The sequence below is a fragment of the Lepisosteus platostomus genome, chromosome 5 (genome assembly GCF_059453375.1).
Source record: "Lepisosteus platostomus isolate fLepPlt1 chromosome 5, fLepPlt1.hap1, whole genome shotgun sequence".
Taxonomy (NCBI): domain Eukaryota; kingdom Metazoa; phylum Chordata; class Actinopteri; order Semionotiformes; family Lepisosteidae; genus Lepisosteus; species Lepisosteus platostomus.
The window spans coordinates 69,289,203-69,314,682 of record NC_142615.1 but is presented as its reverse complement, the minus strand read 5'-3'; the positions used below and the strand labels follow the sequence as shown (position 1 = coordinate 69,314,682).

The window sequence follows — 25,480 nt, the reverse complement described above, 5'->3', positions numbered from 1 at the left end:
GTCAGTCACTGATCCACACAGTCTTTCCCAGCGGGAGAGGAAGACCGGATACTTCCTGGACACAGAGTGAGGACTCTCCACTGAAACACTGATCTCTTCCTCGTAAGAGATCCGACTCACTGAAAACCAGCCCTTAGTGCCCCATGTGAAGAAAACTAATTTTAAATAATGTTCTATTTTGATCATGTTTGTATTTTGGTATTCTTTGTGTATATATATATAAATGTCATGAATACTTTTGGATATAATTCTGACATTGTATATGTGTGTGTAACAGAATATATGTATGTAGCGGCAATGCTTGTTAATAAGACAGAATTAAGTGTTCTGAGCTTTCCCAAATGAGGCCTCATCTCTCTGTTCATCTCTGTTAGGAGCTATTCATGCAGGCTGATTTAAAGATGTTTTCTTTTGATAAGGGACAGCTCCCAAAGGGGGATGCACTTAGCTAAGCCTGGCTATCATGATCAGTGGTCATCCATTGGCGCCTATCTGTCTAGGGAGTGCCAGATGGACATCTGGACCGCATTCCTAGGTGTCAGGAGTAAGTGACTCATATCTCACCTTGATCAACCAATCAGGGACTGGTAGGGCCAAATAACCCACGTGGGACTCTGATGCCAATGGAACTTTCAGCCAATGAACGAGCTGAAGTTCCTCCAGGTAAAAACAGGCAACACAGAGAGCCTGAGAGATTCTGTGGACAATTCTAAAGGGAGAATCTCAAAGGAGAATTCCAGGGCAGGACGGCCCAGGAGCAGAAGGCTCCCAAGGGCAGGACATTCTCGCAGAGCGCCTCCTGACCATCCTGAGACTCAGCCCGGACAACCACGGAACGGCCAGTGTGTCTGAGTGCCAGAACTTTCCTTTGTTCTAAGAGTCTAGAGTGGAGGTTGCCAGAGAGTAACCAGCAGCAGGCCTCGTGAACAGGTCGGGACTGTGGACAGCTGAATTACTATTCAGAACTAGCTCTTCACCAGGAACGAACCGGTCCTCTTCCTGACTTGCTGGGATCTACAGTCATCTTTTCTCCTGTGCACAAACTGTGCTAGTTAAAGCCAACACTAACTAGCCGGTCAGTGAGCATCAGCAGCGCACCGTCGCAAGCCGCACAGCACAGCCTGGCACCGAGCCAGAGAGCCTGCAGGAGATCTGAATCCCCAGAGATTGGATGAGTATTCAACTTCAATGCATTACAGCTCGAGAATTCAATTGGTATCCCAACCAGTTGATATCAATTTAATTCCTAAGAGTTATGTACTTGTTTTGAGTATCTAATGTAGAAGTTATAACCAAGTTCATTTACGAAACGGTCTAAATGAATGATATACTGAACGTATGTCCTCTTGATATGTGTAACTCTTCGTAACTGACTGAATATATATCTTTTGTATTCTGATAACCCTCTCGATAAGATCTGTTAGGTTTATATGCATATTCTATGTATTAATAAATGTATCCTCATGTATATAGTACCTGTGTGTGTGTGCGTTGTTTGAGTTATATCGCATGGTTGGATTCTAAGGCCATCAAAAGAATCATTTTGTGATTTACTGCTACAATTAATAATTGTCCCAGTAAATGCCCAAACCCTACAGAACTGGTGCCTTCAGAGAGCACACTACATGTGTATAATTGTAACAGTGGAACAGTGAGTTTGTATCCAGCTGTGGGTCTGGCAGTGTCACACCCGGTATAAGAGCACAGTGTCGCTGACCGGGACTCCGCGGTGGGAAAGTGGCCGGTTGTGGCCGAGATGGCGAGCAGCTGTTTCCGGCGGGCGCCAGGCAGGGTGGGCCAGGACAGGCGTGAGGCGGCCGGGCTGTGTCTGCGGTCCCAGCGGGGGCGTGTGCCTCCTTCTCACAGCGTGTCTGGTGTGGGTGTCCGAGGGGCTGCTCATGAGGGGTCTTGAGGAAGAGACAGAGGCGCTTCAGCGCGACGGTCAGCCACACTGCGCGCATCAGGCCGGCCGATCGCTCGGACACACAGAGCTTTCTGGAAGAGAAGCGCGTTTTCACCTCCTTCAGCCGGAGTGCAGCTGCAGAAACACACCGCTCGCTTGTGCAGAAGGACGTTGAAGCGCCGCTGGAAAACCGACGTGATGATGAAAGACGTCGTTTCATTACGGCGCCCAGACCCGCTGCCGGCTCGTCCGGCAACTGGGACTTTATATCTCGCAACTGCGACTTACAATCTCAGAATCACGACTTTATTTCTGGTCATTGGGACTTTATATCTCGCAACGGCGACTTACAATCTCAGAATCACGACTTTATTTCTGGTCATTGGGACTTTATATCTCGCAACGGCGACTTACAATCTCAGAATCACGACTTTATTTCTGGTCATTGGGACTTTATATCTCGCAACGGCGACTTACAATCTCAGAATCACGACTTTATTTCTGGTCATTGGGACTTTATATCTCGCAACGGCGATTTACAATCTCAGAATCACGACTTTATTTCTGGTCATTGGGACTTTATATCCCGCAACGGCGATTTACAATCTCAGAATCGCGACTTTATTTCTGGTCATTGGGACTTTATATCTCGCAACGGCGACTTATAATCTCAGAATCACGACTTTATTTCTGGTCTTTGGGACTTTATATCTCGCAACTGCGACTTACAATCTCAGAATCACAACTTTATTTCTGGTCATTGGGACTTTATATCTCGCAACGGCGATTTACAATCTCAGAATCACGACTTTATTTCTGGTCATTGGGACTTTATATCCCGCAACGGCGATTTACAATCTCAGAATCGCGACTTTATTTCTGGTCATTGGGACTTTATATCTCGCAACGGCGACTTATAATCTCAGAATCACGACTTTATTTCTGGTCATTGGGACTTTATATCTCGCAACGGCGACTTACAATCTCAGAATCACGACTTTATTTCTGGTCATTGGGACTTTATATCTCGCAACGGCGATTTACAATCTCAGAATCACGACTTTATTTCTGGTCATTGGGACTTTATATCCCGCAACGGCGATTTACAATCTCAGAATCGCGACTTTATTTCTGGTCATTGGGACTTTATATCTCGCAACGGCGACTTATAATCTCAGAATCACGACTTTATTTCTGGTCATTGGGACTTTATATCTCGCAACGGCGATTTACAATCTCAGAATCACGACTTTATTTCTGGTCATTGGGACTTTATATCCCGCAACGGCGATTTACAATCTCAGAATCGCGACTTTATTTCTGGTCATTGGGACTTTATATCTCGCAACGGCGACTTATAATCTCAGAATCACGACTTTATTTCTGGTCTTTGGGACTTTATATCTCGCAACTGCGACTTACAATCTCAGAATCACAACTTTATTTCTGGTCATTGGGACTTTATATCTCGCAACTGCGACTTACAATCTCAGAATCACGACTTTATTTCTGGTCATTGGGACTTTATATCTCGCAACGGCGACTTACAATCTCAGAATCACGACTTTATTTCTGGTCATTGGGACTTTATATCTCGCAACTGCGACTTACAATCTCAGAATCACGACTTTATTTCTGGTCATTGGGACTTTATATCTCGCAACTGCGACTTACAATCTCAGAATCACGACTTTATTTCTGGTCAGTGGGACTTTATATCTCGCAACTGCGACTTACAATCTCAGAATCACGACTTTATTTCTGGTCATTGGGACTTTATATCTCGCAACTGCGACTTACAATCTCAGAATCACGACTTTATTTCTGGTCATTGGGACTTTATATCTCGCAACTGCGACTTACAATCTCAGAATCACGACTTTATTTCTGGTCATTGGGACTTTATATCTCGCAACTAAGACTTACAATCTCAGAATCACGACTTTATTTCTGGTCAGTGGGACTTTATACCTCGCAACGGCGACTTATAATCTCAGAATCACGACTTTATTTCTGGTCATTGGGACTTTATATCTCGCAACTGCGACTTACAATCTCAGAATCACGACTTTATTTCTGGTCATTGGGACTTTATATCTCGCAACTGCGACTTACAATCTCAGAATCACGACTTTATTTCTGGTCATTGGGACTTTATATCTCGCAACGGCGATTTACAATCTCAGAATCACGACTTTATTTCTGGTCATTGGGACTTTATATCCCGCAACGGCGATTTACAATCTCAGAATCGCGACTTTATTTCTGGTCATTGGGACTTTATATCTCGCAACGGCGACTTATAATCTCAGAATCACGACTTTATTTCTGGTCATTGGGACTTTATATCTCGCAACGGCGATTTACAATCTCAGAATCACGACTTTATTTCTGGTCATTGGGACTTTATATCTCGCAACGGCGACTTATAATCTCAGAATCACGACTTTATTTCTGGTCTTTGGGACTTTATATCTCGCAACTGCGACTTACAATCTCAGAATCACAACTTTATTTCTGGTCATTGGGACTTTATATCTCGCAACTGCGACTTACAATCTCAGAATCACGACTTTATTTCTGGTCATTGGGACTTTATATCTCGCAACGGCGACTTACAATCTCAGAATCACGACTTTATTTCTGGTCATTGGGACTTTATATCTCGCAACTGCGACTTACAATCTCAGAATCACGACTTTATTTCTGGTCATTGGGACTTTATATCTCGCAACTGCGACTTACAATCTCAGAATCGCGACTTTATTTCTGGTCATTGGGACTTTATATCTCGCAATGGCGACTTACAATCTCAGAAGCACGACTTTATTTCTGGTCATTGGGACTTTATATCTCGCAACTGCGACTTACAATCTCAGAATCACGACTTTATTTCTGGTCATTGGGACTTTATATCTCGCAACTGCGACTTACAATCTCAGAATCACGACTTTATTTCTGGTCAGTGGGACTTTATACCTCGCAACGGCGACTTATAATCTCAGAATCACGACTTTATTTCTGGTCATTGGGACTTTATATCTCGCAACGGCGACTTACAATCTCAGAATCTCGACTTTATTTCTGGTCATTGGGACTTTATATCTCGCAATTCCGAGTCAGAAAAGTCATAATTTCGAGATCTAAAGCCGAAACGGCGAGAAACCGCGGCGCGTTTTTTTTTCTTTCCACTCCCTGGCGGACACGGCTTCCACAGAGGAGGGAGAGAAATGGACTTTAATGTTTTTATATCGACTTTATTCTCCTGAGCCGATCATCAAAGAGCAGAACTGGCGCCAAAACCCGCTTCCGGCTCGTCCTCCGGATGCCGCTGCGGCGCCGGTTGCTAAGCGACGCTCCGAGCCCGAGCGCTCGAGCTCCTCTCGGGGCGGTTTTATTCCCAGCTGAGGAGCCGCTCCTGTCCTGGAAATCCCGGGAAGGACTGGGACTCCCCTCCTGTGGGCTGGGAGGCTCTTCCCGGGTGTTTCCGCAGACGAGGGGAGTCCTGGTGTCCTGGGAAAAGGCCCCCTGTGCTGCGGGCGTCTCCGAGAGAAACGGGCTGTTTGTGTGGGAAGATGCTCTTTCCTCAGGAGGGGAAGAGCCGAGCGGGAAGGAAAGTTCTGGAAGTGCGTCTCCTCTCCGGCTGCTCCGGTCCCAGTGACGGCGACACCGGGACAGGACAGGAGGGACGAGCGGGTCCTCTTTCCCACACGGGGGATTAGTGGGGTTTGTTAGGACACAGGACAGAGAGAGGGAAAAGGACACCAGTGGGAGAGAGTCCTGAAGCTCTCAGGTCTGGTCTTGATCCGGGTTGGTCCCAGTCCCAGTTTACACTGGTTTACAATGTGGGACTTCTGCCCTGACACGACCCCACGTGTGTGTCTCCACAGGAGACAGGAGTCCTGTAACGTGTAACCCTACAATATTTGATCTCCTGACTGTCTGTTATTCTCCCCAATATAATCCTCTCAGTCTGGTATGAAATACCAGCTCCTGTCAGTCAGCTCTGTTACAACAGACAGGATCCCTTTAGTCCTGCAGGGCTTGATTCCGATTTTTATTCCACTACTTCTCTCATAATCACCTTTGTTTTCCAACAGCGTTTCTGTATCACTCTAAAGAAGCGAACAATAGGTTTCTACTGCTGTACTTCAGCTGGAAGGAGGTAAAATCACACGTTCCTGTTTCTGTTCAATACCTGGTCCTCTAGGCTGGTCCTCTGTCACATCAGCTAAAAAGTCACTTTTTAGGTTGAGTCCTGAAACTGCTGGAAGAATCTCTGTTCTCATCACATCGCAAACTGGAACCACAGCACCTCCAGCGAGCCTGTCGAAGCCAATACCGCCCTGCTCCTCAGAGGAAGAGTCTCTCTTTTCCCCAGTGACTCACTGTCGGTGCTGCTCTTTCCCTGAATCTGTCCTCACTCGTCCCCTGAGCCGAGCAGAGAGGACAAACGAGTGAAACTGTGTCAGAGGAGCGAGTGTGGAGTCTGCGTGCTCCTGCTGGGGGTCGCTGGTGTCTGTGTGTGGAGTCTGCGTGTTCCTGCTGTGGGTCGCTGGTGCTGGTGTCTGTGTGTGTGGAGTCTGTGTGTTCCTGCTGGGGGTCGCTGGTGTCTGTGTGTGTGGAGTCTGTGTGTTCCTGCTGGGGGTCGCTGGTGCTGGTGTCTGTGTGTGTGGAGTCTGCGTGTTCCTGCTGGGGGTCGCTGGTGCCTGTGTGTGTGGAGTCTGTGTGTTCCTGCTGGGGGTCGCTGGTGCTGGTGTCTGTGTGTGTGGAGTCTGTGTGTTCCTGCTAGGGGTCGTACTGGTGTCTGTGCTATCCTTCCTGACGATTTGAGATCAACAGCGCAGCCTGACGGTCCTGCTGTCTCGACCCGGTCCACTCTGTCGGTTCCGAACCAGGGAGCCACGAGCTGGATCGGCCAGATTTAAGCCAGGTCAGAACTGGGTCACTGTTCCTGAAAGCGCACACAGTATGTGGGCAGAGACGGGGGGGTCAGGTGTCATTTTTCTGAGGGGGGATATGGGGTGCCATCACTTGCAGCCCTTCACCTCGCTGCTGGGAATGACACCTATAGGGTTCAACTCGCTCGTTAATTAGTCGGTCATTAATTCATCCCGGCTTCATCAGCAGTTTCCTGAGAGGAGCCAGGGTATCGGCTTGTTCCCCCCTCCCACCCCTCTCTGTGTACAGTAGAGCCTCCTGGGCAGCTTGTGAACCCTGGGTCAGTCACTCAGAGGGCTGATAACAGCCCTGCCCGAGGAGGAGGGCTCCCGAGAGCGTCACTCGAGTGTCCCTTATGTCCATTGGAGGAGAGGGCTGAGGCGGGACGTCACTCCACCGTGGTGGAAGCCCATTGGCTGAGAGGGGACAGGGGGGCGGTCCCTGCGAGAACTCGAGAACTCGGGGCAGGTGCGCGTCTCGTTTGAAGTTTGAATTCCTAACGGTCGCGCTTCCCGCCTTTCCCGCCGTGAGGGCTCCTGCCCTGCCGCGGTTTCCCGAGTTTGAACTTATTTTATCATTAATAATTGGTTTTAGTCAGCTTTTTATTAGAATATACAAGCTTTCTTCTTTCCCACCCTCATGGACGCCGTGTCTCTGCGTCACCGAGCTGAAGCCACAGGTCAACCGCGGTTTGAACACGTTTCTATCACTCAATTCGTGTGTTTTTTAAATATAATGTCGTCTAGAGCAGCAGTTTGTTCTTCACGGACGTAGATATCGGCGTCAAAGGAGTGGAAAAGTGTGCGTTTGCGTCAGGGTAATCAATATCATATGATATCAATGTTGTAACGCTAATATAATATAATGCTGCGTCAGTATAATCGGTCTGACAGAATTTTCGCCAGGCTGGGGCTCTTCAGCACGTTTATACACCTGTTAAACTTGACTGAGTCCAAAGTCAACGCGTTTCTGGACGTTTCTGCGCACCGAGAGGACGTTTGCTGTTCGTGTTGGAGACGGAAGATGTTTCCCGGGCTGTGGCGGTGAGTGGCGACTTGTCCCTCCGTTTCTTCATTGAAATCGTTCAGTCCTCAGGCTGATGAGAAAACAGTCATAGGAGTGAGAAAATGTCTGTGGTGAAATTGTGTAAAAGTGTGTCTTTATCATTGAGCTCGACGGGTTTGAGGTAAAATTGTGTCAAAAGTGTCGGTTTATCATTGAGCTCGACGGGTTTGAGGTAAAATTGTGTCAAAAGTGTCGGTTTATCATTGAGCTCTACGGGTTTGAGGTAAAATTGTGTCAAAAGTGTCGGTTTATCATTGAGCTCGACGGGTTTGAGGTAAAATTGGGTCAAAAGTGTCTGTTTATCATTGAGCTCGACGGGTTTGAGGTAAAATTGTGTAAAAGTGTCGGTTTATCATTGAGCTCTACGGGTTTGAGGTAAAAGTGTCGGTTTATCATTGAGCTCTACGGGTTTGAGGTAAAATTGTGTCAAAAGTGTCGGTTTATCATTGAGCTCGACGGGTTTGAGGTCACGCCGATCACGCCGAGGTGGGCCGGCGGTTGTGTGGTGTGGGCCGGTTTCTGAAATAACCACATGTAAGACTTTGGTGCTTAAAATGTTCAGGGAGAAATGGAAGACTGGTGTGTATTTTTTCTTTAAAATACTGTGACATAATGTTTGTTCCTAAATAAATATCGTTTATGACCTTCAGATGCGTTATGCTCCTCTTCCTTTTATGCTCAACTACTAAAATTTCCCTTTAGTGGTAAAATTCCATATAAATATTCAATACTAAGCAGCTTAAAATGTGCACAGTAAAGAGATCAAATGATGAAATCTTTCCACGACCGACCAACGCACCACGAGCGCCCCTGTCGGTCATTTTGGCCGGCCAATCACGTACCGCGGTATGACGTAATGATTTCCGTGGCTGAATCTGTATATAGCGGCTTTCTGGACACTCCACTCAACGCGCTTTACAGGATACGAGGACTCCCCTCCACCAACACCGAGGTAAGTGTCTTTTTTTTTTGTAAGTGTGACGGGTTTGAGGTGAAATTGTGTAAAAGTGTCTTTTTATCATTGAGCTTGGAGGGTTTGTGGTGAAATTGTGTAAAAGTGTCTTTTTATCATTGAGCTCGACGGGTTTGAGGACAAATTGTGTAAAAAGTCTTTTTATCATTGAGCTCGACGGGTTTGAGGACAAATTGTGTAAAAAAGTCTTTTTATCATTGAGCTCGACGGGTTTGAGGACAAATTGTGTAAAAAGTCTTTTTATCATTGAGCTCGACGGGTTTGAGGACAAATTGTGTAAAAAGTCTTTTTATCATTGAGCTCGACGGGTTTGAGGACAAATTGTGTAAAAAGTCTTTTTATCATTGAGCTCGACGGGTTTGAGGACAAATTGTGTAAAAAGTCTTTTTATCATTGAGCTCGACGGGTTTGAGGACAAATTGTGTAAAAAGTCTTTTTATCATTGAGCTCGACGGGTTTGAGGACAAATTGTGTAAAAGTGTCTTTTTATCATTGAGCTTGACGGGTTTGTGGTGAAACTGTAAAATGTCGGTTTATCATTGTAAACATGTCTTTTTATCATTGAGCTCGATGGGTTTGAGGTGAAATTGTGTAAAAATTGTCTTTATCATTGAGCTCGGGGTGTTAAACTTTCTTTTATAATCCCTCTAAAGGTGGCTTCTCAAAGCTCTTTACAGGATGACAATAATAAATAAGAAGAATACACAAGATAAAACACAATTACAATACACAGAGGAGACTTTGGAAGGTGGTACTAAGAAGAGCAGAGGGGTGAAGAATGGAACCAGTTCAGTAAAGACTTTTCTGAAGAAGAGGGTTTGGAGTCTGGATCTGAAGGAGTTTAGAGAAGGTGACTCTCCGATATCCTTGGGAAGAGAGTTCCAGAGCTTGGGGGCAGAACAGGAGAAGGTCCTGTCACCCCAAGAATGTAGAGGGGCTTGGGGGACAGTAAGGAGAGCAGAGTTAGCAGAGCGAAGGTTGTGAGGTGGAGAGTAGGGCGATAATAGTTCAGACAGGTACTGAGGTGCCAAGCCATGCAGAGCCTTACAGGTGAGCATGAGGATTTTAAAGTCCACACAGAATTTAACTGGATGCCAGTGCAGGGACTCCAGGATAGGAGTGATGTGGTCACTTGCACCAGATCTGGTCAGGATTCTGGCTGCTGAGGTTTGGACAGACTGCAGTTTGTTCAGAGTAGATTTTGATACCCCTGCAGGTAGAGCATTACAGTAGTCAATTTGAGAGAATACAAATGTGTTGATCAGCTTTTCAGCCACAGTTAGTGATAGCATAGGGGGTAGTCTAGCGATATTTCTAAGGTGGAAAAAAAAAAACGTTTTGACGATATGCTGCACATGTGGGTCGAATGCTAAGCCAGAATCGAATATAACTCCAAGGTTTTCAATTTCGATTGAAGCTCAAGTACAGAGCCATCTACAGACAGGGTTACAGGACTGGCTTTACGAAGTTGATGGGGGGTGCCAATAAGCATGACCAGTCTTGTCGCAGTTAAGATGAAGGACGCTTTGAGTCATCCAACTTTTTACGTCAGAGATGCAATTAGATAGAATAGAGACAGCCACATCAGTGTCAGGTTTGGTATGGATGGATAGTTGAGTATCATCAGCGTAAAAATGAAAGCTGAGGCCATGTGATCTTAAAAGCTGACCAAGTAGGAACATGTAAATGCTGAAGAGCAAGGGGCCCCGTATTGAGCCCTGAGGAACACCAGACTTGACAAGACCAATTTTAGACCTGTACCCATTGAGAGAGACAAAGTGACAGCGATCGGTGAGGTAAGATTTGAACCATTTGAGGGCAGTGTCAGAAACTCCAGACACAGTCTCAGGACGAGAAAGTAAGATGTCATGGTCAACAGTGTCAAAGGCAGCACTGAGATCAAGAAGGATGAGTATAGAGTGAGAACCAGAATCAGAAGCTATTAGATGATCGGTGGTGATGTAACTGGAGTGTGACAGCACGTTCTAGACTTTTAGGAAGAAAGGGTCAGTTGGAGATGGGGTGAAAATTAATATTGTCGAGAGCCATGTTAGGCTTTTTTAGCACGGGGGTAATGGCAGCAGTTTTGAGGACCGTTGGTATAACACCAATGCTCATGGATTCATATATAATATTGAGGACAATGGGACAGAAAGAAGAACAGGACTGGGATCTAAAATAGATGTGGTGGGTTTCATGCGTGTAACTAGTTTGTTGAGGGATGCTGAGTCAAGAAGAGAGAAGCTGGAGAGAAGGGAACCAGAGAAGTTGGATGAGGAGGGAGGAGGTATGGAAATGATATGTGCAGTGGAGAGAATGTGATGTGCGTGTTGAAGATAAAATTGTGCAAAAATCGTTTAATCATTGAGCTCAGGGGGTTTTTGGTGAAATTGTGTAAAAGTGTCTTTTTATCATTGAGCTCGAGGGGGTTGTGGTGAAATTGTGTAAAAGTGTCTTTTTTCATTGTGCTCGGGGGGGTTGTGGTGAAATTGTGAAAAAGTGTCTATCATTGAGCTCGGGGGGTTTTTGATTAAATTGTTTAAAAGTGTCTTTTTATCATTGAGCTTTGGGTGTTTGTGGTGAATTTGTGAAAATGTCTTTTTATCATTCAGCTCGGGCTATTTGTGGTGAAATTGTGTAAAAGTGTCTGTCATTGAGCTCTGGGGGTTTGAGGTGAAATTGTGAAAAAGTGTCTTTTCATTGTGCTCGGAGGGGTTGTGGTGAAATTGTGAAAAAGTGTCTATCATTGAGCTCGCGGTGTTTGTGGTATAGTTGTGTAAAAATGTCTTTTTATCATTGTGCTCGGGGGGTTTGTGGTGAAATTGTGCAAATGTGTATTTTTATCATTGAGCTCGGGGGCTTTGTTGTGAAATTGTGTAAAAGTGTCTATCATTGAGTTCGGGGGGTTTGAGGTGAAATTGTGTAAAAGTGTCTTTTTATCATTGTGCTCGGGGGGTTTGTGGTGAAATTGTGTAAAAGTGTCTATCATTGAGCTCGGGGGCTTTGTGGTGAGATTGTGTAAAAGTGTCTATCATTGAGCTCGGGGGGTTTTTGATTAAATTGTTTAAAAGTGTCTTTTTATCTTCGAGCTCGATGGGTTTGAGGTAACACTGTGTAAAAGTTTCTTTATCATTGAGCTCGGGGTGTTTGGAATAAATTGTGTAATATTAATAATTGCTTATATAGCTCAATAATAATAATAATAATTGCTTACACTTATATAGTGCTTTTCTGGACACTCCACTCTACGTACTTTACAGATTGAGGACTCCCCTCCACCACCACCAAGGTAAGTGGTGATATAAGAGTGTGTTTTTATCATTCAGCTCGTGGTGTTTCAGGTAAAATTGTGTAATAGTGTCTTTTTATCATTGAGCTCGGGGGGGTTTGAGGTAAAATTGTGTAACAGTGTCTTTATCTTTTAGCTCGGTGGGTTTCAGGTAAAATTGTGTAAAAGTGTCTTTTTATCATTGAGCTCAGGGTGTTTGTGGTGAAATTGTGTAAAAGTGTCGTTTTATCACTGTGCTCGGGGGGTTTGTGGTGAAATTGTGTAAAAGTGTCTTTATTATTGAGCTCACGGTGTTTGAGGTGAAATCGTGTAAAAGTGTCTATCATTGTGCTCGGGGGGTTTCACGTAAAATTGTGTAAAAATGTCTTTTTATCATTGAGCTCGCGGTGTTTGTGGTGAAATTGTGTAAAAGTGTCGTTTTATCACTGTGCTCGGGGGTTTTGAGGTGAAATTGTGTAAAAGTGTCTATCTTTGAACTCGGGGGCTTTGTTGTGAGATTGTGCAAAAGTGTATTTTTATCATCGAGCTTGCGGTGTTTGTGGTGAAATTGTGTAAAAATTTATTTTATCATTGAGCTCGGGGGGTTTGTGGTGAAATTGTGTAAAAGTGTCTATCATTGAGCTCGGGGTGTTTGAGGTGAAATTGTGTAAAAGTGTCTTTATCATTGTGCTTATGGGGTTGTGGAGATATTGTGGTTTTTGGGTGTAAAAGTCTTATTGTTCACACGTTGCTGCTGTGATCTGGCCTTTCGCCTATAGGTGGTGCTCTCTCCAGTCATTTTTAAATGTACCAGTCCTGATGGATGACTGTACACATCCTCAGTCAAGGGGAATATCTAATGAGTTACTCTCCAGATGGCATTTTTGTATGAAACATTTAAAGAAATCAACAACCACTTTTCAAAACGCACAATAACACAGACTGGTATGTTTGACAATGAGTAAATAAGAGAAAGGCGAAACGAGAATTCACCATCACTTTCTGCATGTTTACCGTGACCTGTCCTGATCGTGAGAAGTCTCAGACGCGTCTCTTCACCAGACAGTTTAATACAGCAGTTCTACATGGGACCGGTGTGAGAGTATGTGGGTAACAGTGATGGCTCTCTCTGCTGTACTGCTGTGGCCCTCCCTCCTGATGACAGAATCGTCTCACACTTCACCTTCACAGACACAAGCTCCATGTGTTTGTGGTGAAATTGTGGGTCTGTTGGTGTAAAAGTTTATTATTGAGCTCACTGAAGTGATCTCAAAGGCCACTTTAATTTCAGTTGGCGTCTGACATTTTGAGTGAAATTGTAGTTTTGTAGGTTTAAATGTGCTGTTTCTTTGACTAGCCGGCTTGTTTAGCTGATATTTATATTTCCTCCTCCTGAAGTAAATATCAAGTGTTTTTTTTAATGAAATTGTAGGATACCGGTGTGTCGAAGTGGCTCCGGTTTCGCTGCGGCTCATGTCAGATCCAGGGCTGATAGAAACAGTTAGATCAATAAATGAACAAAAAACCGATTCACACATTTGCTGCACTTCAGCTGAACAGAGACAACGTTTTCAAACCGTCTATATTGGAGGTTTGCATCACCACTGCTAAAATCGACAAACAATGTTGTAAAGACGTGTTTTCGAGGTTTGCTTCGGTTCAGATGACACCTCAAATACAGTAATATGGTATAAAAATAAGTGACAGGAAATACGCTGTGCTGAAGCTCTGTATGATGACGTGTTCTTGCAGGTTTATTTGAGTTCAGGTAAAGAGAAATGAAAGTTTTATAAACACTTATTTCGGAGGCGTGTTTCACTCCAGGGGAAGTGAGCAGAAACTAAACCAAAGAAATGCAAGAACAGGGCGTACAGATGCGTTATGAAAGGGTGTACTGGATGTGTGACTCACAAAAACTATATAAAAACTGAAAACAGGAGATCTGCAGGTTGTCCGTTAAACCTTGAAGTTTAAGTAGTGATCAGCAGTAACTTACTGGTTTGCCCCGGTTCTTGTCTTCCAGTTCAGGACTTGTGCTGGGGAATGAGTGTGGTCTGTGGGCTCTGGCGGGAACAGTCACACTGTGGGGACGGGGGTATCCTGTTCCTGCTCTGATGTTCTCTCCTGGAACCTCCATTAACATGTGATCTCAAGAAAAGAGAGAGATTGATTGGCTTTGAGTGCCTTGTGAAATTCTCTGGGCTCGACCCCGTGTTTCGGCTGCGATGCCATCGAGCGATCATCTGCTGTGAGTTCCCTTGTGGTGTCCCCATGTGACTGCGTGTGCCCGTGTCACTGCTGTGTGTGACAGTGGATTCCTCTCCGTCGCCCCTCAGGCGTTCCTGGGTCTCCTCTCCGTGGTGCAGCTGGACTGTAAAGAGTGCGCTGGAGAGGATTGAGATGCTGGGTGAAGGAGTGTGAGATGTGCTGAGTGTGAGACTGACGAGCGCAGGCGAGCGGCGGCTCTCACCTTCCTCCCGAACTTCGGTCTGAAACCTCATGAACGCTCTCGGCAAGGTCAGTCGGTCGGTGTCCTTAAGTGTTTTGATCGCCTGTTATTCCTCTCGTCATCCAGGCAGGGGTGTTGAGTTCTGCCCGTCTTCGGCACGTTCAGAGAGACCGACCCTGTGAGCGCACACGGGGGAGAGAGAGAGGAGGAGCAGGCCCCACTTCCAGCCTCTCGCTCTTTCACAGCCCCGTACCTGAGGACCAGAGCGTCTCTCGTCAGCAGGGCCTCGCGCCTGCAGGTGACTGAAGTGTGCTTTTATATACAGGTGAGAGAGAGTGCACAAGAATCGTCAGAAGTCAACACCGTTCGTTAGAGATGGATGATGTCCAAGGTCACCCAGAAATAGAGCACGACAGGTCACTCAGAGGAAAGGTATTTTTAATTTTTCACCGGCGTATGGATCTACCAAGTACAGACGCCAGACAGAAAACATTGAAATGCAATTTGAAATTCACACTGACGTGTTGAGAACTGTTCCTTAGAAGCGTTTGATCTGTGTTCAGATCTTCTGCTGAGGAGATGTGGTCAGGAAAGGCAGAGACGCCTTCTCTCGTCTGACCGTTGTGTCTGCAAACCCTGAGGTGTCCTGCGGTCTTTATAATCTATAACCACACTTTCCCCTGTGGACATGAAATTATCTCAATCATAGCAGGATGCTGATTGATTTGAAAGGCAGCTTTATCCCGACAGCATGAGAGAGAGGCCAACATCAGTCTGGCTGGAGGTCTGGTGGAAGGAAAGCTTTAAATTTAGAGAATTTAAAATGATTTTTGTAGATTTTAAAACTAAGGGATTGAGTAGAACTAAGTTAATATTTTATTTCAGTTGAACTATTAGGAACAGTTATTTTACGAAACCCGAACATTATTCGAGATTTAACGCAAGATGAAGTTTCCTGCTGGAGTTCTCGGGCGGTGTGGAACGTGTTCAGTGTCCTGCAGGAGTTCTCGGGCGGTGTGGAACGTGTTCAGTGCCCTGCAGGAGTTGTCGGGCGGTGTGGAACGTGTTCAGTGTCCTGCAGGAGTTGTTGGGCGGTGTGGAACGTGTTCAGTGTCCTGCAGGAGTTGTCGGGCGGTGTGGAACGTGTTCAGTGTCCTGCAGGAGTTGTCGGGCGGTGTGGAACGTGTTCAGTGTCCTGCAGGAGTTCTCGGGCGGTGTGGAACGTGCTGTTTCATCTTGCGCAGCTCGGCGATGCGGGCCTCCTCTTTCTCGTTGCGGATGAGCAGCTCGATGTAGGCAGCCGTGGACAGAGCGTTGGGCTTCAGGGCGATCTTTTCCAGCCACGCCAGGCAGTTGGAGGACAGCCTGATCAGCTGCATGATCCGGTCCTCGATCGTCTCGAAGTAAATTTTGTTTTTCTCGAGCATCTCCTTCGGCGACATGAACTTGCCGGAAGCCTTCACAAAGTTGTCCTTGAGTTCTTTGACTGTTTTCATGACCTTGACCACTTCGTACTCCCACATCGTCTCAGATACCCGATACCTCACTATCTCGCCAGCTGGACGGAGTCTTGCAGAGTTGTCAGCATGGCCGGTACCCCTGGCTGGGAAGGCAGCTCGAAGTGCTTGCTGGCCAGAGCCCCCCTTTCGAAGAGGTAAACGGAAGATCCGATGTTGACCTCGTCGTAGATTGAAGCTCGCCTCCACATTAAGAGCAGACGCCTTGTCCTCTGTGGAGTCGGACGCAATGATCTGGAAATCTGTGTTCGGCTGAGGACGCCCGTCGATGTCTTTCTGCAGCGTCTCGGCGTCCTATAATGTGATTCTTGCGGGGAGACAAGAGATAGAAAAGGTGTTCATGGGGCTTTGCAAGCTTGTCGCGCTACAGGGAGTGATCTTTCAGCTATGTGGTCAAGTGTCGCTGTAGCGTCCCTGGTGGTCTAGGGGTCAGGATTCGGCACTCTCACCGCCGCGGCCTGGGTTCGATTCCCGGTCAGGGAATGTCAATCCTCTTCTGGGGCGGAGCGATGGCTCTGTGGCTCAGGATCTGCTCCTGTGGCTGGAAGGTTGCCGGTTCAAATCCCGCAGCCGGCAGAGGAATCTGACTCAGTTGGGCCCCTGAGCAAGGCCCTTAACCCCAGCTGCTCCAGGGACGCAGAGGGCTGCACCCAACAGCCACATGGAGTTAACTAGCGGGATTTAATAGCGAGTGATAAGAATGAGGAACTCGGAGCAGTTTCAGTGGGATCGGGCTTCAGTGCAAGCGTCCAGTTCTTCTGGTCCTTTTGTCACGACTGAAACAACGAGGATGAAAACCAAACGCCGGCCAGAGCGATGGGAGCCTGTCGGAGTGTCCACTGTGGGTTAACGCTAGGGGACGACACTGCACCAGACTGGAGCCAGATGGAGTGTCCACTGTGGGTTAACGCTAGGGGACGACACTGCACCAGACTGGAGCCAGATGGAGTGTCCACTGTGGGTTAACGCTAGGGGACGCCACGCCACCAGACTGGAGCCAGATGGAGTGTCCACTGTGGGTTAACGCTAGGGGACGACACTGCACCAGACTGGAGCCATATGGAGTTTCCACTGTGGGTTAAAGCTAGGGGACGACACTGCACCACACTGGAGCCAGATGGAGTGTCCACTGTGGGTTAACGCTAGGGGACGCCACGCCACCAGACTGGAGCCAGATGGAGTGTCCACTGTGGGTTAACGCTAGGGGACGACACTGCACCAGACTGGAGCCAGATGGAGTGTCCACTGTGGGTTAACGCTAGGGGACGACACTGCACCAGACTGGAGCCAGATGGAGTGTCCACTGTGGGTTAACGCTAGGGGACGACACGCCACCAGACTGGAGCCAGATGGAGTTTGAGTCTCTCTGAGTCTGAGTCTCTCACCTGGAATCAGTGTGTCTGTCAGGGTCGTACAGCTGGAGACAGGTCACCTCAGTGTGAGTCTCTCACCTGAAATCAGTATGTCTGTCAGGGTCATACAGCTGGAGACAGGTCACCTCAGTGTGAGTCTCTCACCTGAAATCAGTATGTCTGTCAGGGTCATACAGCTGGAGACAGGTCACCTCAGTGTGAATCTCTCACCTGGAATCAGTGTGTCTGTCAGGGTCATACAGCTGGAGACAGGTCACCTCAGTGTGAATCTCTCACCTGGAATCAGTGTGTCAGGGTCATACAGAATCCCCAGCTGGATCAAACGAACGCATGACCCCAAACTGTCTGGATAGCTTCTGTAAAAACGTTTTCTAAACCTTGGAGTTGTACAGTTTTAGATGCCTAGTGATTGTGCTCTCTCACAGAAGATAGAAAACAAGTCTCTCATAAATTCCCATAGGAATTAGAGCCACGCTCCTCGCCAGCTCTCCCTTCTCTGTACCCAGCCAGTGTTGAAGCTGATACCGGAGGCACTGCTGTACACAGAGAGGGGTGGGAGGGGGGAACAAGCTGATACCCTGGCTTCTCTCCAGACACAGCTGGGTGAGCTCCCCAGTCAGGACAGGAGGCTCTACTGTACACAGAGGTGCGGGGGTGGGGAACAAGCCGCACAGCCCTGTTGTTGAAGCCGATACCCTTTAACTGATGACTTCCAGTCAGCAGCAGGGGCAGTCGATCACTCGGGATGCAGAAAGCAGAACAGGACACCCAGTTATCCGAAAATGTTACTTTATTAAAACTTCTACAAAAAGATTCTCGACAAGAACCAAACGAACCCGAGAGCCTTCGACACGCCAGCACCTCCCAGAGGCAGCGCGAGGACCGCAGACGGGGAACGCACCAACGTCTCCATATATTAGTGTAACAATCTGTCCCGTACGCTATGTACAACATTAGTAGTCGGCGAAGAAGGAAAAAAATACGTTGCGTCTCTCCTGCACACCGGGGGGCAGAGACGAGGAGCCGTTACCTGTTCTCCTGGTCTAACAGGACTGGACAGTGTACTGACCTGGACCAGTCACAGTGAATGGATCAGGAGCGATCGATCACATGGAGATACTGAGCAGGGACAGTCACAGTGAATGGATCAGGAGCGATCGATCACATGGAGATACTGACCAGGGCCAGTCACAGTGAATGGATCAGGAGTGATCGATCACATGGAGATACTGAGCAGGGACAGTCACAGTGAATTGAACGCCACCAGGGGGCGCACAAGAGGCTCAGCCGCTCCTGCTGCACGATGTTCATGGCGTCCTCCAGCAGGAAGCGCTGGATTGCTGGGAAGGACGGCCGCTCCCTGGACTCCCGGCTCCAGCAGCTCAGCATCAGCTCGTACAGGCCCTGCGGACACACCTCCGGCCGGGACAGGTACACCTGGGGACAGGAGAGAGCAGAGAGACGGGTGAGCCTGCAGGACAGGAGATAGGAGAGAGACGGGTGAGTCTGTACGACAGGTACACCTGGAACTAGAGAGAGACAGGTCAGCCTGCAGGATATGAGAGAGAGACAGGTACAGGTACTCCTGGACAGGTGTGGCTGTTACCTGCTTGCCCCGGTCTCTGAAGAACTCTCCAGCGTTCTCGATCACCAGCTCGTCTGTCATGGAGGCGTAGGGCTGCTCCTTACACAGCCTCAGCATCTCCCAGAGGGTCACCCCGAACGCCCACACATCGCTGGCCGTGGTGAACTTCCCCTGGGGACACAGACACATGGGGTCACCCCTCCACACACACACGTATCGCTGGCTGTGGTAAACTTCCCCTGGGGACACAGACACATGGGGTTCCGAGGTCATTATGAGATTTATCAAACAAAAATTCTAACGATATCCTGCTCTTCACCAACCCTTCAAACATCCTCACCAAGTCTACAGACCCGGAACCAGAGATCTTATTTTTTCGAGTTTTGTAGATGGCGAGTTTGGCCTGGCCCAGCAGAAAATTAGCGAGGAGGGTCTGAGTTTTTCCGTTTTTTTGTATGACCCACCCCAAACACGAAAATAACATCGTTGAAGGCCAGGCCAAGGTTGGTGAAGAGCCGGATCAGTACGGCAAACATGGGCGACAGGCGGGGGCAGGCGCTGTAGCAGTGGAACACCGTCTCCCTCTGAGCGCAGAAGGGACAGGCGTCAGACACCGCCGGGTCCAGAACCGACACAAACGAGTTGACCCCCAGGATGGTGTGCAGGACCCTCCATTGCAGATCACCAGTCCTCTTGTTGAGGGGAAATCTGTAGAGGCTACCCCAGGCAGGCCGGACGTCATCCGGCACTCCCAGACGAGCCCTCCAGGGAGTGTCAGGGAGCGCGGACAGCTGGGCCTGGTGTCTAGATGTTACGACTAGTCAGTACAGACATTTCCCCCCAACACCAGCTAGCTGACTAAGATACCTGTCTACACACTGCCGTGAGTTTAGTCCCAGCGTGTCACACGCCCACTCCACCGCTGCCTCCCTGCGCTGCTCCGCTCCCTCCATCTCCGGGCAGTTCTTCACCACATGCCCCTCGCTCCCGCACCTGAAGCACTTCCGATGTCATGAATACAACGTAGTCACAGCTGTCAATCCGAAATTTAAGGGCCACATTGATCTCTTCTGTGGGGTTTTTTAAGAAGACGTAGACCTGTCCTGATCGGAGAGACCACCTGTCCGTACCGGGACAGCTCCCTCTCCAGCAGCTCGTTCCTCATGAACAGAGGCACGTTGGAGAAGGTGATCTTTTGAGCCGGGGACGCGAAAGGCAGGACCGGGTTGAAGGTGCCGTCCAGGACGACTCCCTTCTCCACCAGGGTGTTTGCCAGATCGGTAGACTGCAGGAAAATGACTATCCCTCCACTCATGCGGGAAGCGGACCTGATGTTCCTGCAGCCCACGACCTCCCCGACCGCAAGAACGCACCTCTCAAGCGGACAGAACTCCGCAGGGGAGATTTTCACACCGTGGCGTCAAGTTAGTTTCTCAAAGGAGAGGTCTGGAGGATCAGAGCCTCCAGAACCGGCCATGATGAGAAAATAAACCCCGCTTTTCCCCAAAAAAGACAGAAAAACACAAAACCAGTGAAGAAACACTGCCACACGATCAAACCCACCGAAGCTCCGCCCACTCACTCACTCAGTCTCGCGAGAAACACAGAGAGAGAGAGAGGGGTTCATACAGACACACTGACTGGACACTCCAGTACATGAACACTGCACTGAGAGAGAGGGGGGTTCATACACACACACTGACTGGACACTCCAGTACATGAACACTGCACTGAGAGAGAGAGGGGTTCATACACACACACTGACTGGACACTCCAGTACATGAGCACTGCACTGAGAGAGAGGGGGGTTCATACACACACACTGACTGGACACTCCAGTACATGAACACTGCACTGAGAGAGAGAGGGGTTCATACACACACACTTACTGGACACTCCAGTACATGAACACTGCACTGAGAGAGAGAGGGGTTCATACAGACACACTGACTGGACACTCCAGTACATGAACACTGCACTGAGAGAGGGGTTCATACAGACACACTTACTGGACACTCCAGTACATGAACACTGCACTGAGAGAGACGGGTTCATACAGACACAGTGGGACAGAACTGTGTTTAGCGTGTTGTCACAGTGGGACAGTACTGTCATCAGAGGGGGACAGTACTGTGTTCAGTGAGTAATCACAGTGGCACAGTAGTGTGTTCGGTGTGTGATCCCAGGGGGACAGTAGTGTGTTCGGTGTGTCATCCCAGGGGGACAGTAGTGTGTTCGGTGTGTGATCCCAGGGGGACAGTAGTTTGTTCGGTGTGTGATCACAGTGGCATAGTACAGTGTTCGGTGTGTGATCACAGTGGCATAGTACAGTGTTCAGTGTGTGATCACTGTGGCACAGTGCTGTGTTCACTGTTTGATCACTGTGGCCCAGTACAGTGATCAGCGTGTCATCAGAGGGGGGCAGTACTGTGTTCAGTGTGTGATCAGAGTGGCACAGTAGTGTGTTCAGCACGAATGGCTGAGAGGGCAGTTTCAGAACACGCTGCACCTTCGACTGAGCCACTACAAGAGTTCCTCCCGGCCGCCTCCTCTCCTCCGAGACCCGCGGGAAGAGCATCAGGACACCATTTGCTGTGAACTGTGAAGTTCTTGGGATTGTGTTCAAGATCTACTCCAAAAAATGGGCGGAGAACTGAACAGGTAAGGATTCTGAATTCCCCTTTCCCTCAGACTATAGTACCTGCTCCTCTTATGGACAGAAGACTCCAGGTCTCAGGTCCTTTACCCATCCACCACATTCATTCCACACTTGACTACCCAGCAGTTTCACCTACTGCGTCTTTTCTTTATAAAGGCCTGAAAAACGCAACCCAAAACCTTCAGCTGCTTTCAAAGGGCAAACGTTTGCAGAGAGCTTTGCTGGAGACAAACCAGTCAGATTTTTTTGCTTCGTTATCTAAGCTAGGTCGCTTAAAACCAAGGCCTTTCCTACAGCTGACTTGCTCAAGACTGAATATTTTCATAGTGTTTTCCAGTCATGTCGACGCATCAAACAGTGGAAAGAGCATTTCCTTGGCCTCAAGGGTCTTCCTGGGTTCAGTATTACTATACGATCTGGGCACACCAGACCACAGATGCTGAAGCACGAGTGGAACACCGTACAGCTCTCAGGCTGGTCTATTCCTACAACAACATGGCGAACACAGCACAGCAATTATTTACCAGGTTGTTAAAACAGAAGAGCAGGAACTATCACTACATGGCATAATAAAAATATACACCACTATAATTGCACTGTTTTCACAATGTTAAGAGGACAGAATTATTTCCCATTTTTAATAACGTGTGCAAGTAAAACGCCTTAAGGGAAATACTGCAGAGGGGAGCTATGTACTGGAAAATGGCTACTGTACTGCCCATCTATAAAAAACTGAAATCAAGTAAATATAGACCAATAAGTCTGCGTTCTATTACATTTCCATAGCTATAATCAATGATCAGATCTAGAGGATCACCTATATGGAAATACGAACCTAGGGGAGAGTCAACATGGATGAAGAAAAGGTGACTTTGCTTAATTAAGTTTCTAAGGGGTCTGTGAACAAGTATCAGATGCACACAGAGAGGATTTGATAGTGTATTTACTAGGCCTTCTGAAAATATGAATGTGATCAGAGTAGCACAGTACAGTGTTGAGTGAGTAATCACAGTGGCACAGTACAGTGTTGAGTGAGTAATCACAGTGGGACAGTACTGTGTTCAGTGAGCAATCACAGTGGGACAGAACTGTGTTCAGTGTGTGATCTTTTGTGCACCGATATATTACTGAGCAGAAATGAAGGGCAAATTCATGACACATTTTAAAATCGGCTATCAAAATGACTGATCCACCAGGGTACCTTCGGTGGAAGTGGCAGACTACTAATGTGTGGAAACCGTTAGATACAACACAAACTTTACACCCACAGTGTAAGAACTGCACCTGGCTGCACGTGCTGTCTTGTGGGATACTCTTCCCTTCCTTCTGTAGAACCTGGACAGGTATATGCCTGTTCAACGGGTCTCAGCTCTGGAGAGTAAAAAGCACAGCAAGTGGCACAGTACCGCTGAGGATGTGTTGTCCCGAAGGAAAGTTGGCAAATACTGTAAGCTGTAGCACCGTGGGAGGGCTGGGAACTGCGCAGTGCAGTCAGGTCAACATCAGTCACTACATGTTGAGTTCAGTAGGAGCTGGCCTCTCCTGCCAAGGCCCTTACACTCAGGTCTCATCATCGAGCTTGGCTGTGGCCCATCAGAGGGGGACCGTGTTTGCCAGTGCCAACAGGACCTTGTATTTTAGGATTTCAGAACTGTCTTTTGCTCTGCCAGGTCCACAATGCCGGTGGAGGAACTTGGAAGGTCTTGGAAAGTGGTAGCTGATGACATAATAGCACTGGTCACCAGTGTCATTCACTCATTGAGTCCGATTTCTCTCCAAGTTTCCCGAGTGTGATGAATTGGGAGAATATGAGGAATAGGGCATAGACTATCATCTTGGGGGGGGTGTTGGAGGGAGAAGATATAAATTTAGAGATGAAAAACATGGGATCCTTTTTCTCAGTATTGTGTTTATATTTTGCATTGTACATTTAATCCCATATTAATAAATTGAAACCTGCTAAAACTGACATTGCTGGGTGTGAAGACCCAAGATGACAAGCCACCACTTGCAGGCATCGTCCGGTCTCCAACATGCCGATGGAAGCAGGGCTTTGGTCACTTGACAAATGGCGAATATTTGTTTCCTTTTTTGATCTTCACTGGCTCTGACAACAAACATGCAAAACTACCTCATCACTCGAGCCAAAATAAATAAAGATATAATTATTTATAGGGGCATGCTAACTAATCAATCTCAACATTTAGATTTTTAAATGATGTCTTTCTTCTTTCAAACCCAAACTGTACAGTCTTCTTTCTTCCACTGGTCTTTCCTCCAGAAAATAATGATCCTGTATCGATCGCTTTTCTGGACACTCCACACAAAGCACTCGACAGGTCAGGGGGATCCCCTCCACCCCCACCAGTGTGCAGTCCCACCTGGGTGAGCTATCAGTGTGGAGGAGAACTGATTAATGAAGTTTTGGCCCAAACATCAGGAACAGCCTACTCTCTGCGCTTTTTAATGACCAGATAGAATCGGGACCTTGGTTTTACGTCTCGCCCGAAGGACACCGCCTTTTTACAGCATAGCGTCCCCGTCACTATACTGGAGCGTTAATATGAGCACCTCCTATTGGTCCCACTAACACCTCTTCCAGCAGCACCTCAGCTTTCTCAAGACAGCTGTGTTCTCACACTCTGCAGCTGTGCCAAGCGATGCCCCTCTCCTGCAGGTGCCAACGCCCTGTTCCAGCTGGCCAAGCCTGTTCCCCATTCCCACCGATCCGAGCCAGTGACCTGCCACGCCGCTCTCCTGTCCTGCACCTGCGACAGCCCTCAGCACAGACCATGCTGTACTTTCTCCAGCCTCCCTCGATTACCGAGTCTCACTGGCCTGGGAATCAATCCCATCCCAGCTCGCGAGAACTCCTCCCTGGATCTCCCTCTCTCCCTCCCTGCAGACTAGAGCCCAACCCAGAGACCAAAAGCCTCTTAATTAGCCCGGAGGAGTGGCTAATTCCACTCGGAGCCTCTGTCCCAACTCCTTTCCCTCCCATGGAGTTTCACTCCCTGTGACCACTAATTACTCAGCCAGACCAGCTGTGCCTCAGCCTTCTGCTGGCTTTTCAAATGACCAGGCGGCTTTCTCACAAAGCCCCTCTCACTAACCTCACAGGGTGATTTAGTGCCTCTGTCACAGTCTCAGTCCCTCCAGTGCTTAACAGTCAGTCATGAAGGATCAATTAATCAACATGACACCAAAGAAAATCAACTTCCAAAAACTACATTTCTTTAAAAAAAATATACATAATGTTTCTTATGGTGCTCAGTACATAATACTCTCTTTTGCCATAAGTCTCAAGGTCAAAATGCTAAAAAATTTTAATGCAATAAAAAAATATCAGATTTAGTTTTCAGACATGAAAACGAAACTGCACATGAAAATGGTTGAATTGTATGTTAAGACATGTACATTTTTCTATTTGTACACAAGGTTTAAATGCAGCAAAGTTTATGAAATTAGTCAATTACAGCTGAAAATAAAACGAAAACACAACCCAGTCATCCACGGTCTCCGTGGTCACTAATAATATCTGTTCTGCTGTGATTCTCTTCTGTAACAGCAGACTTTGACTGTGTGTTGGATTCCAAAGTCAAATCAAAACTCTCAAAACGTGATTATCAAGAAGACCACACAAAGGGCCAACCCATGTATGTTATGTTTGAGAGTTAAGGCTGAGATTCGGACAAATGTGTGTTTATATATATATAAGCTTGATATTGCTAAGCATGATTCTAGTGA

General features: G+C 47.4%; 1 protein-coding gene and 1 non-coding gene across 2 annotated transcripts in view; one reads left to right on the top strand and one right to left on the bottom strand.

Moving 5' to 3' along the window:
- The window catches only part of LOC148671959 (uncharacterized), a 96,987-nt gene that overhangs the window by 58,923 nt on the left and 12,584 nt on the right, over positions 1-25,480 (bottom strand). The window lies entirely within an intron of this gene.
- Positions 16,528-16,599, top strand: trnae-cuc (transfer RNA glutamic acid (anticodon CUC)). Its single transcript has one exon. It is a non-coding gene; the product is annotated as a tRNA-Glu (tRNA).